Below are 14257 nucleotides of genomic sequence, written 5' to 3' on the forward strand. Positions count from 1 at the left end.
TGCAAAATATTAGTATAGGCGATGACACTATTTCGTAACTAAAAGTTAAGTACAAATTTAACCAAACTATCCGTGACATATATATTAGTCTCTAAAGCTATTTTTACTTCTTATAATTTTAAGATGTCATTTTTTGGTCTTGGATGAGTAATTACCGTGACAAAAGTAAAAGTAGTAGCTAAAGGTTTTGTCTTGAATAAAATTGTATTTTTGTGACCAAATTATTTCTTTTCTTGGACACACTATTTGGTATCTGATTCAATGTTCTTGTGACGAATATTATTGTAGTCGGAAAAAATAAATTTTTTTTTTTACACAAAAATCTCCTTAAAAAATTGAACATTTTAAGACAATATTTTATCCTTCATGACAAAATAAATGGTCACGAAATATAATTATGGGTGACAAAAATATTTTGTAACTAAAAAACAAGTGTAAATTTAGGTAAACCATCAATGACACATAATATTAGTCTCTAAAGCTATTATGATTTCTTATAATTTTAAGACTTTATTTTTTTAGTCGTAAATGTAGTCATTATAGTCACAAAACTAAAAATAGTAACTAAAAGCTTTGTCTTAAATAACATTGTATTTTTATGACCGAGTAATTAATTTATTTCCTGATGTAGTTTACACATATTATACTTATAATAAAATGTAATTAAAAGGTTAGACAAAATTAATTTTTAAGTTTGTATAAACAATTAATTGGTCTCACCAAATAATAATAATCGGTATTAAACAAAGGTAAGAAATAGTAACTTGTCTTCCTTAATCCTTAGTACTGTCATAGCAAGACAAAACACGCACATACTACTGTTACTTAGGATAATTTTCATTTTTCCCCCTGAGATTTGTCTTATCTCCAATTTGATGAAAGTATCACAATATCTCCACTTTCATCCCCTATTATTTCATGTATTGTTAATGGATGAGGGTAAATTGGCAATAACCCAATTCTATTCCAAAAACTTTAAATTAAAAAAAAAACTAAAGTTACAAGTTATTATCCAAAGCATTTATTGCTACATAATGAATCTAGTGGATTTAATGGTGTTTCTTTTCCTTTATCGAAGCTACCCATCACAAAAACAAGTGTTCTTCATCTAACCAAAACACGCACATACTCCATCTCTAAATGCTTTGAAGATAAAGAAATCAACCGCAATCCTGCAACTTTAGCTCGGAGAATCCGATAATAAAGAACATGTGATGAATCAAGGGTGATGGCATCAAGTGAGTGTCGCTTGCTGTCGGCGTTAGAGGCGACTGTCACTCAATTGCGTGCAAGGTTAGTCTTTGAAAAAAACTCTTTGCATGTTAGAAATCGATGATTGGGCATTATTTTGTTATTGAAAAATGAAAATGGGTTTATTAGTTTGTCAAAGGATCTGCTCTGTTGCTGGTGTTGTTTGTGGATTAAAATGAAAATAGGTTTGTTGAATGTGTTGGAGAAGTTGCTCCGTGGCTAGTGTTTTTTTTTATTAACTAGAATGCGAATGGGTTTGTTGATATATTGAATTAGAATTTGAATGAGTTGTTTTTTTAGAACGTGAATGGGTTTTTTTTTTATTATTATGCTAGTGTCCTTCCCGTGCATTAATTAGCTTAATAGTTTATTGACTCATATCCGATGCTTATTCTCCATTTTTCTAGCAGTCTATCTTTATGAGCGTGTGAAGTGAACTTTTGTTTTATGTTTCATGACTTGGGATTAGAAGTGTATAACATTCAATAGCTTTATATCAAAGAACTGATATATGTTAATGTAGTGCAACCTGGTTTTTATTAGCTTCTTGATTTGTGAGGATGCTTGACATCTTTGACTATGATTGCCAACTTATGAGCTGATATATGTTGAAGTAATTTCGGCTTCATAAGCTTCATAGTAGAGTGTAGAATTGGGTACAAATTCGGCCACTCATGGGGTTTTTTTTGCTATGAGATGGTTCAATAAATTTTGATTTTGTTGTTTATTAGATGTAGTGAGATGGGTCCTCTGGTCTCTTATAATTTCATCTCTCTCAAATGCATTAGCTGTTCAGTATTTGTTTAATCGCAAGATATGGAATTATGAGGAAGCTACCCTTCTCAACAGTTTTGTTAATCACGACTTTCCTAACAAAGGAATATCCAAACTCTGCCTTGTGAATGAACTTGATGCTAGTCTCCTGCTTGTTGCTTCATGTAATATTATTTTTCGCTCTTTTGATTTGTTTTCAATTGGAATGTTAAATGCCCTATTATTTTGTCTTATTTTCTTATTTGATGTAGTCAATGGAAATATTCGAACTTGAAACTATTACAATCGGAAGGACAAATAGAAGCTTGTCATTGCATTTTCTTCAATCTAAGGTTGAAAACTTGGTCTATAATGTTCAAATGCCATTGTGGATTAGCAGTAGCAGTCTCGATATCTGGTACATTTTGATATATGTAGTTTGTAGGATTTAGTTTAGTTGCTAAAGGCAAATTATAAAAGATGGATGCCAAATCACTGTCATATATGGACTTTCATTACATTTAGCTGAAGCGTACTATCTATATATGAAATTCTGAGTCATTGGCACTTTTATCTTAATAAGGAAAATTGACAGTGAAGTAATTACATATATGTGCTATTTGTTTTAATAAATAATATAATAAGTATAGACTTGTTATTTTCTTCATCAGAGTAATGAAAAAATTCTTACATATGATTGTATACGTCTTTAAATTATTAGTATTTCATCCACTGAGAGAGGGGGAAAAACAGAAAAGATGAAGACCAGTCAAATGTTAAGAAATTTTTTGGGCTCGGAGGAGATCCATCTATTAAAGCATGATTTATCTTTTGGATAGGTTAAGAAAGTTTTTGAGTTTCTGAAAAATGGCTTCCATGAGATCGGTAGTTCTTTGGATTTATCTTTTAAAGATGATTTGGTTGTTGATGAGAAGATTCCATTCCTAGCTTATCTTGCTAGTATTCTAAAAGAGTGTTCTGTTTTCCCATATGAGCCACTGCAGTAGTTGTATTGAGACTTTATCATGACTGGAAACACAATGCTCAATGCCACGAATCTCAAAATGCTACTAAAAGAGGTAAAATTCTTTTTGGAATAAGTTGAACCATTAACTGATAATCAAATTTGTGAAATTATTTTGGGGAAGAAATCTAATTTTGTGAAGAAAATGATAGGTCCTTCAAAGTTAACATCCAATGTAGCATTGTCCCAACAAAATTAAGAGATGGTAAAGACGATTGAGGAGCAAGATAACAGACTACAGGTAATTTCATAAAATTCATGAAAGAGCAATCATCATTTTCACTTACACCTTCAGTTGATCCTGCATTATTTGTTTTTCAATCCCAATAAGACCTTTGCAAATACATCTACTATGAAATTTTACTTTTAGGTCATTGATAATGATTTATGACTTTTATATTTACATTTATTTGCCAAGAACCAAATTTGTTTGGATTTCAATGTCATGCTTTGTGTTTGAATCCTTCGGATTGTGAATAAATATTTCGAAGTCTTTCTTATGTTATTCTCATTGTTGTTGGTTTGATTGTTAATGACTACACCTATTTTTAATAATCACACTAGCTTGTCTAGTAAATTACATCGTCCTTAAAAACAATGTGAGACAATATTGCTTGTTATTTGAAACGAAGATAATTGTCATGGAATAATCTCTTTTGTATCCAAATTTTTTCGTCATTAAATATCAATTTATGTGACTACAATATGTCATTGTGAATGCTTTCTTTTAATGACAATTTAGAGTAGTCACTTTAACTCTTCGGATACGATATAAATAATCGTCAAATAGTAAAATATATTGTGATTAAAAACAATGTGAGACTATATTATTTATCATTTGAAACGAAATTAATAGTCATGAAATAATATTTTTTGAATCAAAATTTTTTGGTCAATAAATATCAATTTATGTGACTAAAATGTGTCGTCATGAATGTTTTCTTTTAAATGACAATTTAAAATAGTCACTTTAACTTTTAGAATACAATATAAATAGTTGTTAAATAGTAAAATGTATTGTGGTTAAAAATAATGTGAGACTATATTGCTCGTCATTTGTAAGGAAATTAGATGTCATGGAATAATATTTTCTGAATCAAATTTTTTTGGTCACTATATATCAATTTATATAACTAAAATATGTCGTCGTGAATGCTTTCTTTTAATGACGATTGAAAGTAGTCATTTAAACTTTTTTGATACCATATAAATAGTCATAAAACAATAAAGTGCATTGTAATTAAAAATAATGTTAGACTATATTACATATATTTTGCAACGAAAGAATATGTCACAACATGTTAATTTTTTTGACTAAATATTATAGTTGCGAATGCTTACATTTAATGACAATAGATAATAGTCACTTAAAATGTTTTGATACAATTTAACTAGTCATGTAATAGTAAAATAAATTGTCATTAAAATAAAGTTGACACTAAATTAATTACTAATTGCTTTAGCAAAAATTGTCACAAATGAAAACTACTTGGGATGATTATGAAATGTCGCGATATGTAAACTTCAACAACAAAAAAATAGCGTTGCTAATTGTATCGTCAAACCTCTAAAATGACGATTTTAGTAATTGTTGCGACTATGTTTACAAACTCTTAAGACAAATATTATAGTCACTATAAACCACATATTATGACCGATATGAAGTGTCATTGATTGCATTTTTGAATCTCTAATTTGACCATTTTAGACACTATTCGTGACAATTTTAACTTAATTTTAAGACAATTATGTTTGTCATAGAATCATGTTCTTAAAGTGATGAAAATAATTTTGGTCGCTAGAACCTTTTAAGACGGTCTTTTTACGACTAACGTGTGACAATTCATTTTTTGTGATAAAAAATATAAAGTGACTAATTTATTATTTTTAGTGACTAATATTCTTCGTAATAAAATCTTATTTTTCTTGTAGTGTAAGGAGGTCAGTTTAGTTCCATCTTTACCAAATTTAGAGCTTGCTGATCCTAATATACTTATTGAAAATCGAGACAAACCCCCGGATGAGGATTTGGTAATGGATGCCAATGATGAAGATGACCCGGATGATGAGAGCTTTAAGGGTGAAGGTAAGGGAAGTGACTCAGAATCTGATGATAGCGGAACCTCTTTGGAAGATGAGGACAACATGGAATCATAATGAAGTTCGGTTTGAACGGTTTCCTCCTATTATTCTCTTTATTTTAATGAATTTATCTATCCTTTTTTGGAATTGCCAAGGGGTGGCTTCACCGGGCTTTAGAAGAGCTTTTATCATAATGAATAAAATTTATAACCTTGATATTGTTGCGATTTTGGAACCTAAAATCAGTGGAGTTAAAGCTGATAACTTTATTAAACGTAGTGGTTTTGAGTCATCGCATCGAGTGGAAGTTGAAGGTTTTGCAGGGGGTATTTGGATTTTATGGAAAGAAGAATTTAGGATGGAGTTTGTTTTTAATCACAAGCAGTACATTCATTTTAAAGTCACAGATTTTTCAGGTAATTGGTCGTGGGTCACTGCTGTTTATGCTAGCCCTAACCCAAATTTGAGGAGGGAGCTATGGAGCAATCTTGACCTGGTAGCTAATTCAGTTACAGGACCATGGCTACTAGGTGGAGACTTCAACTCAATCCTACATGTTTCAGAGAAAAAAAGGAGGTTAAAAAAAAGGCAACGGTGTTTGTAGACTGTTTAACAAATGGGTTCATGATAATCAGCTTATGGATCTACATTTTAAAGGGCCTTGTTTCACTTGGTCGAGGGGATCTTTCTTTAAAAGATTAGACCGAGCCATATGCAATGACCAGTGGAATGTGTCTTTTATGGAAACCTCAGTTTTACATCTTCCAAAAATTCATTCTGACCACCGTCCGATTCTTGTCAGATTTGGCCGTAGTTTGAAGAAAATGAATGTTGTTAGGCCTTTTCGTTTCTTGGCAACTTGGTTGACGGACCAATCTTTCCAATCTTTAGTGGCTAAGGAATGGTGCAACTCTAAGGGATATATTCGGGCTGCTCATGACTTTGTGGATAAAGTTAGTGTGTGGAATAAATAGAATTTTGGGAATATTTTTAAAAGGAAAAGGCGTTTATTGGCAAGATTAAATGGTATTCAACATGCTCTGGAGAAATTTGATTCAAACTGGCTTCTTGAGCTTGAGTCCAATTTGAAGATGGAACTTGAAACCATACTATCCCATGAGGAGTTATTGTGGTACCAAAAGTCAAGGAGAGAATGGATTTCATGTGGGGATAGAAACACTGCTTTTTTTCACAAAAAAAATAATAACGAGAAGAAGGAGAAACCGAGTGGATGCAATCCAGAGCAGCGAGGGTACGTGGATTTATAAAAAAGAAGAGATCAAGTCCCATGCCATTGATTTTTTCTCTAAACTTTTTTCTTGTAATGATGAAGCGAGTTTTAATTTCCCAATTGCTAATGCTTTTCCAAGAATTGATGAGTATAGTTTAGCTGATCTTAGCAGAACTGTTCTTAACGAGGAAATTAAAGCTACAGTTTTCGGAATGAACCCTCTAAAAGCTCCTGAAATTAATGGCCTTCATGCTCTCTTTTACCAGTCGCAATGGGATGTGGTGGGCTCATCAGTTTGTGAACTTGTGAGCAATATTTTTAAAGGCAATCCCCTTCATTCAGAGCTTAATAAGACCCTTATTGTCCTTATCCCAAAAACAAACAACCCCACCAACTTGAGGATGTTCCGTCCCATTAGCCTATGTCCAGTGATGTATAAAACTGTTACAAAAATTTTGGCAAATAGGTTAAGGGGAATTCTACCGGAGTTAATCGGACCAACCTAGACAAGCTTTGTTCCTGGAAGGCAAATTACAGCGAATATTGTAATGGCGCAAGAAATTATCCACACCATGAGAAACAAAAGAGGAAAAATCGGGCAGATGGCTATCAAAGTAGACCTTGGGAAAGCTTATGATCGGCTTAGGTAGGACTTCATTCATGATACTCTTAAGGATGTTGGGCTGCCTAAAGAGTTTATTTGGATTACAATGGAGTGCATTACTACGGCTAGAATGTAAATTTTATGGGAAGGGGAGATCATTGAAGAATTCACTATGTCTAGGGGAATCCGACAGGGTGACCCTCTTTCTCCTTATATTTTTTTCCTATGTATCGAGCGCCTTAGTCATGCAATTAATTTGGCAGTAAGAAATGGAAGTTGGTGTCCTATATGTCTCTCGAGAAATGGTGTTCCTCTTACTCACCTCTTTTTTGCGGACGACCTACTTCTTCTAGCCGAGGCTTCTTGCAACCAATCCCATGTAATCAATAATGTGCTGAATATTTTTTGTAGTTGTTCGAGAGAGTTGATTAGCAAACAAAAGACTCAGGTTTATTTCTCAAAGAATGTTACTGGAGAAAAGGCAAGGAAAATCAGTGATTTATTGGGATTTGCCGCTACAGATAATCTTGGCAAATATCTTGGAATGCCTTTACTTCACAACAGAGTAACAAAAGCCACTTATCAAGAAATTATGGATAATGTTGATAAAAAATTGTCTGGATGGAATGCAATGCATCTCTCCCTTGCTCGGAGAATTACTCTAACTCAATCAGTAATTCAGGTGATCCCCATTTTTGCCATTCAAACAACAAGGATCCCTCATGGAATTTTGGATTAAATTGATCGGATTTCTCGAAGATTTATTTGGGGGAGCAAGAATGGAAGCCGTAAACTCAGTTTGATTAATTGGGAAATGATCTGTTCTCCAAAAGCTGAAGGTGGTCTAGGTTTTAAAAATCTTACAAACATGAACAATGCTCTCCTCATGAAAATTGGATGGAATGTGCTAACCTCTACTCACAGTCACTGGATTCGGGTTTTGAGATCAAAATATGGTCTTGATTCAGATTTTATTCCCTACAAGCTTGAGAATAAACGCAGCTCTTATCTCTGGAAAGGCATAAGTAGAATATGGGAGTATGTGTTGCAGGGCACGAGATGGTCGATTGGAAAAGGGAATAAGGTAAATTTTTGGCATCAAAGTTGGGTTTCGGAAGAGCTTCTCATTGCTAATCATACTATAACTCAACTACCGAATGAATTGAAGAATAAATGTGTGGCGGATTTTATGGATATTTAGGGAAATTGGAATTGGAGCATGTTTGGTCATTTTTTTCCCAATTAGATTCTTCTCCAGATTGCAGCAATCAAACCACATTCGGATGACAACAACGAGGATCAACCTTTTTGGGCTCACTCAAAATCAGGCAAGTTCACATCTAAGTCAGCTTATACCTCCCTTAATAATCCAATCTCCAATAATGATGCCTATATATGGAAATTGATTTGGCATTGAAAAGGACCCCAGAGGATTCACATTTTCTTGTGGTTGGTAATGCACAGAAGAATTAAAACAAAATAGGAGCTATTTAAGCGGCACATCCAAATTTCTATGGACTGTGAATATTGTGGACAGGAAAAAGAAGATGTAATCCATGCTCTTCATGATTGTGTTGTGCAAAAAGAATTTGGAATCATTTGGTTCCAGATATGCTCAAGCAATCCTTTTTTTCTCTTGATCTCCGTGACTAGTTATGCTTCAACTTGGGCAAGGCTGGTATCAATAAGGTTGTGGATGAATGGGCCTGCTTATTTGGTGTTGCTGTTTAGAAAATTTGGTTCTGGCGCAACCAATTTATCTTCACACACAATGCCCCTTGCTGCACTCAGATGGTCACGGAAATTAGATCGTGGGTTCATGATGTCCATATTGCAAGAGCAGGTCTTAATGTTGTTCGAACCAGTAAAATCATCAAAGAAATTGGCTGGCAAGCTCCCTCGGAATCCTTTTTCAAATTGAATACAGATGGTTCTCGATTAAAAAATGGTTTGGCAAGTGCTGGAGGATTGGTGAGGGACTGCTCTGGCAAGTGGCAGTTTGGATTTGGCATGAACATTGGTCTCTGTTCGGTGACTTCTGCTGAATTATGGGGTTTGTTTCAAGGTTTGACTTCATCTTGCGTGGGATCGAGGTATCCAGTACTTGGTGGCAGAGGTGGACAGCCAATGTATCTTTCAACTTATCTCTTCCACAAGAACAGAGCCTAATGCACATATTTCACTTATCAATGCCATCAAGGAGTTGATGAATAGAGATTGGCAAATTACAATAAAGCATATATATCGGGAAGCTAATTTTGTTGCTGATTTCATGACCAAGTTGGCAGGATCTTTACCTCTCGGTTTTCATGATTTTGATAACCCACCAGAGGGTATTGGATATTAGTTATGTAATGATATGTATGGGAATACTATTCCCTGCTCTGTTTTGTCCTAATTTTTACTAGGCTCCATTGTATCAAAAAAAAAAAATTGTTAGCTATTGACTATAAGAGGATGATTTGTTGTTAAAGTGAAAATAGATGTCGAATAAAGGAAAAATTCCCGAATATTTCCTGTGTGGATACCCTCTCTCTTGATTAAATGAGAGCAGCACATTGTAAGAATCAAATGGAAGAGGGTGAAAGAAAGAAACTTTCTGTTTCACTCTAAATAACAATAGAACAAATTACAGTTTACATAGGTATTTGAATGTGATAAATATAAGTAACAATCCCTAATAGGTAACATTGAAATTGACTCGCTGGTAGCTTCATCTTCCGGTGACTGCAATGCTGAAAGAAGGAGGGCATGGGGGATTAGGAACTTCCAAAAGACCTTCTAACATTTGCAAACTTCTACTGGATTTCTAGAAAACCTTTTCACAAATCCCATTTTCAAATTAAAGCATCCAAATTAAAGCCCTTACTAATAGGGCAGCTGTAGTGAGGAGGGCTGGTTTGCCCCGGTGACTGAACCTGCGTCTTCTCTTCACAACAACACAATTTTCATCATCACTGCATTATGAGTTCAATCACACTGATATTTTTGCGTGATCTCCCTTGATGGCCTTGGCCTTGACCTTGTGTAGTCACTAGTCAGGATCGCAGTAGCTAGAGTCATAATCCTCGCTCTCAGGCACAGCTATGTTACTTGAGTTTTTAACGTAAATTCTTTTCTGCTTTCTAGTCCTCATCTTAATTATAAAATATTTTCTTCTTTAATTTAAAGAACCCACAAGCACCAGGCACTAGCGGATTCAATTTTTGCCAAATTTTCTTTGGTACGAAAAGGAGTTGAAATAGAGCATTGACCTTGGTTAACATAGAAACCCAAATTAAATGCATAATATAGTATACAAATACTAATAATAAAGAATCAAATCATGCTATCGCAAGTCATAACCAATTCTTATTATTTTTGATACGTTAATTTTCCATGTTTATCACCTAGACTCCCCCTCCCCCCCCCTTTTATTTATTCAGATTTACAGTGTTCAGCTGTAAAAAATTTGGAATCTTGACGCATAACAAGTAACGAACAGCTAGCTTATCATTTACAGTCATTTAATTAGTAACAATAAAATTGCATAATTCTGCCCTTGTGTATGTGCTTAATGGATTGTTCGCACCCCTATGGTGTATTAATGGGCTTAATAAAATTAGTAGTCCGTTATATTTGTACAAAGAACATATGGTACCCATTTTAAAAGATTGTTTAAGATACCCCTAAGAATTTCGTCGTTTTAAATTCTTGAGACACGTACCTTTTTTTTTTTTTTTTAAGTTTCAAACGCTGCTTAGGCACTCATCAAGAATCAATGATCGTCTTAGATCTAAAATATTGGAAAAATATCATGAATAGCATGCGATTGAATATTCTTACAGAGGCAATCAACGGGTAAAAGTTTAAAAAATCCTCATTGTTGAAATATTGACATTCTTATTGTTATTTTTTTAATATTTTTTTATAATATTATCTTCTAAAAATAATATTTCTTTTTTAAGACATTATTTAAAAAATAGATTATCAATTTATCCCAAAATTAAACAAAAACAAAAAGAATATATGTTAATTTTTGTGATTAATATATAGAGAAAAGCCTGTTAGATGATGTCCTTTTCAAGCTTGGGATTTCTATTCACAAAAAAAAAAAAAAAGTTTGGGGTTTCTATATTTTGGCCCTTGCCGCACCACTTCCTGAATGGCGTATGACGAACTTGTTCTTTCTTACATCATTTCCATTCAAGCATCGTCATCTTCTTTAAGGGGTTCAAGGTTCAAGTAAAAAAATGCAAGCTTTTTGTAGCCTTTTCTGTTGAAAAGTCATGCACGTGACATTGAAATTCAAAAATGCATGCAAAATTTCAAATGGCTACCAAACATTTAAAGAAAAAATGAAAAGTTGGCAAATTTGTTAAATTTGCTAAATGAACACCATTGACTATTGGCTTAGGTTAGGTGGAATAGTAAAGGGGTTGGTGCAATAGTGCCATTATTTTTCCTATAAATAAATGGCACTTCTTCCATTCTTATGCATCCCAAAATTGTTAACCTTATAAGTTTCTAAGCTTTTGAGAGAAGTGTGTCTGGGGAATTTATCTTTCCTGCAGAGTGTGAGAGTACTGGGTATATTTGGGTTTCTGGGAAGTGAGATTCATTACTCAAATATTGTACTCTATTAATTGTTAAATAAACAATTATTCTTTCTTGCCTCCGTGGATGTAGGTTTAATTACCGAACCACGTAAATTCTTGTGTCCTTTATTTTTCTGTAATTATTTGGTGCGCTTGATTCCGCATTCCGCGCACAACAAGTGGTATCAGAGCCGATGGTTCGTACTTGGGGGGATACGGCACTGTTCACGTATACGGTACTATCCTCGTATACGGTACTGTTCACATACGGTACTGTTCACGAATACAATGGAGACGGCCATTTGTACTTAGAAGACAGTCTATTATAAGTAGTGTGTATTTTTGCATGTCTATGAAAGTTTTGTCCACAAAGGCGATAAGAGTCTAAGGATTCTGGTTTTTAATTGGGATCGAGTTCTTGTCTAGTTTCCTGGAAACTTTCCTGGTGCATTTATTCACACGAAATTAACATCATAGAGACTGTTTTTCAAGTGAAAATAGTTCGTTGAAAAAATGGTAGAATGTGAAACTTCCAGAATTGGGGAGAGATCTACCGAGACTATTTCAGGAGACACTTCAGGTGGGAGGCGAGATTTGTCAAATCGCTATTCAGCACCTGTTATAGGAGGCCAGAAGATCGATGTTGAAAAGTTTGATGGGAAAATCAACTTTGGCATGTGGAGGCGCGAAGTTATGGATGCCCTTATTCAAATCGATCTCGATGTTGTTTTGAAAAATAAAAGACACTTGTATGATGAAGAAATTTGGGATCGTATGAATGAAAAAGCATGTGGTCAGATCAGATCTTGTTTGACCAAGGAGGTGAAATACTTGGTGAAAGATGAGGAGTGTGCGATGACTTTGTGGCGTACATTGGAGGAGAAGTACCTGGTGAAAAGTCCTGAAAATCGCCTTCATGCAATGAGCCAAATATATGGCTTTCGAATGAAGCCTGGGGTGTCAATGCACGATCATGTTTCAAGATTTGAAAAGTTACTTGCTGATTTGAAGAATCTTGATGAAGATATTAAGGATGAAGTCAAGGCTATGATTTTGTTACACTCACTACCAGAGAAATATAGTCATTTTGTGACTACTTTGATATATGGGAAGAGTGTGATAGTCTTTAAAGATGTTTGCACAACATTGACTAGCTTAGAGATTCGGAATAATGATGAAAATTCTGAACGAGCATCGTCTGAAGCTTTGGTGAGCAGAGATTGGGCGATGGAGAAACAGAAGAAGCGTGGTGGAAAGAATTCTCGATCCAAATCGAGAAGCAAAAATATAGCTCGAGATGAGTGTGCCTTTCGTCATGAAAAGGGTAATTGGAGGAAAGATTGTCCAAAGGCTCAAAAGAGAGATGAGAAGAAACTAGCAGCAGTAAACATGGCACGGAAAGATGAGGGCTCTGATTATTCACTAAGTATTACTCCTACAGCATACGTGGCTAGTTCGAGCGAGTGGATACTTGATATTGGAGCAACCTATCATTTGTGTCCTATTAAGGAATGGTTTACGGATTTTCGTAATCTGGAATCCAGTGTAGTTGTGATGGGGAATGATCAACCTTGTCGCACAATGGGGATAGGAACAATTCGGTTCAAAATATTTGATGGAATGGTCAGAGAACTCAAAGAGGTTAGATTTGTTCCAACTTTAAAGAAAAATCTAATTTCTGTGTGTGCTTTGGAAGCTAAAGGCTACAAGGTTACCATTGAAGATGGCACAATGAAGTTTACACATGGGACTATAGTGATTCTGCAAGGGGTTCGGCGTCACAATCTGTACTATTTGAAGGGAGGTACAACCGATGAAGCAAATGTTGTTGAGGCGCACAGTGACACCACCAAGCTATGACATGTATGACTGGGACATGCTGGAGAGAAGTCTTTGCAAACTCTGATGAGGCATGGACTCTTAAAAGGTACCAAAACTTGTAAATTAAATTTTTGTGAGCATTGTGTAGTAGGCAAGAAAACAAGGGTCAAGTTTGGTACAGCTAATCACGATACTCGTGAGATCCTTGAATATGTTCATAGTGATGTATGGGGACCAACCAAGACTGCATAAATTGGTGGAAGCCATTATTTTGTTACATTTATTGATAATTTCTCTAGACGTGTGTGGGTGTACACCATGCGAGCAAATGATGAGGTTCTAGAGATTTTCGTGAAATGGAAAAAATTGGTGGAGACTCAAACTGGTAGAAAGATCAAAGTATTACGATATGATAATGGGGGTGAATATACTTATGATCCATTCTTGTAAGTATGCCAGAACGAGGGTATTAAAAGACATTTCACAGTGAGACATACTCCGCAACAGAACGGTATGGCTGAGCGTATGAATCATACTTTATTGGAGAAGGTACTGTGTATGTTATCTAATGCTAGTTTAGATAAAAAGTTTTGGGCTGAAGCTGTGAGCTACGCAAGTCACTTAGTAAACCGGTTGCCTTCTGCTGCAATTGGAGGTAAAACTCCTATGGAAATGTGGTCTGGAAAGTATGCACAAGACTATGATTCCCTTCGTGTATTCAGGTGTCCAGCTTATTATCATGTCAAAGATGGTAAACTGGATCCTCGTGCTAGAAAAACTATCTTTGTGGGATTCAAAGGTGGAGTAAAGGGCTTCAAGCTTTGGGATTTCGAAGACAAAAAGTTTGTGTGTAGCAGAGATGTCACATTTGATGAAGCTTCAATGATGAAAGCTTCAAGTTCTCAGCAGGTAGA

General features: G+C 34.7%; 1 long non-coding RNA gene across 1 annotated transcript; it reads left to right on the top strand.

Annotated features, from left to right (window-relative positions):
* The first annotated feature begins 1049 nt into the window (after window positions 1-1049).
* On the top strand, window positions 1050-9418 carry LOC127901438 (uncharacterized). The gene is made up of 4 exons (XR_008053585.1): window positions 1050-1293; window positions 3009-3083; window positions 3181-3269; window positions 4961-9418. It is a non-coding gene; the product is annotated as an uncharacterized LOC127901438 (long non-coding RNA).
* Window positions 9419-14257: the final 4839 nt, after the last annotated feature.

The sequence above is a fragment of the Citrus sinensis genome, chromosome 3 (genome assembly GCF_022201045.2).
Source record: "Citrus sinensis cultivar Valencia sweet orange chromosome 3, DVS_A1.0, whole genome shotgun sequence".
Lineage (NCBI taxonomy): Eukaryota > Viridiplantae > Streptophyta > Magnoliopsida > Sapindales > Rutaceae > Citrus > Citrus sinensis.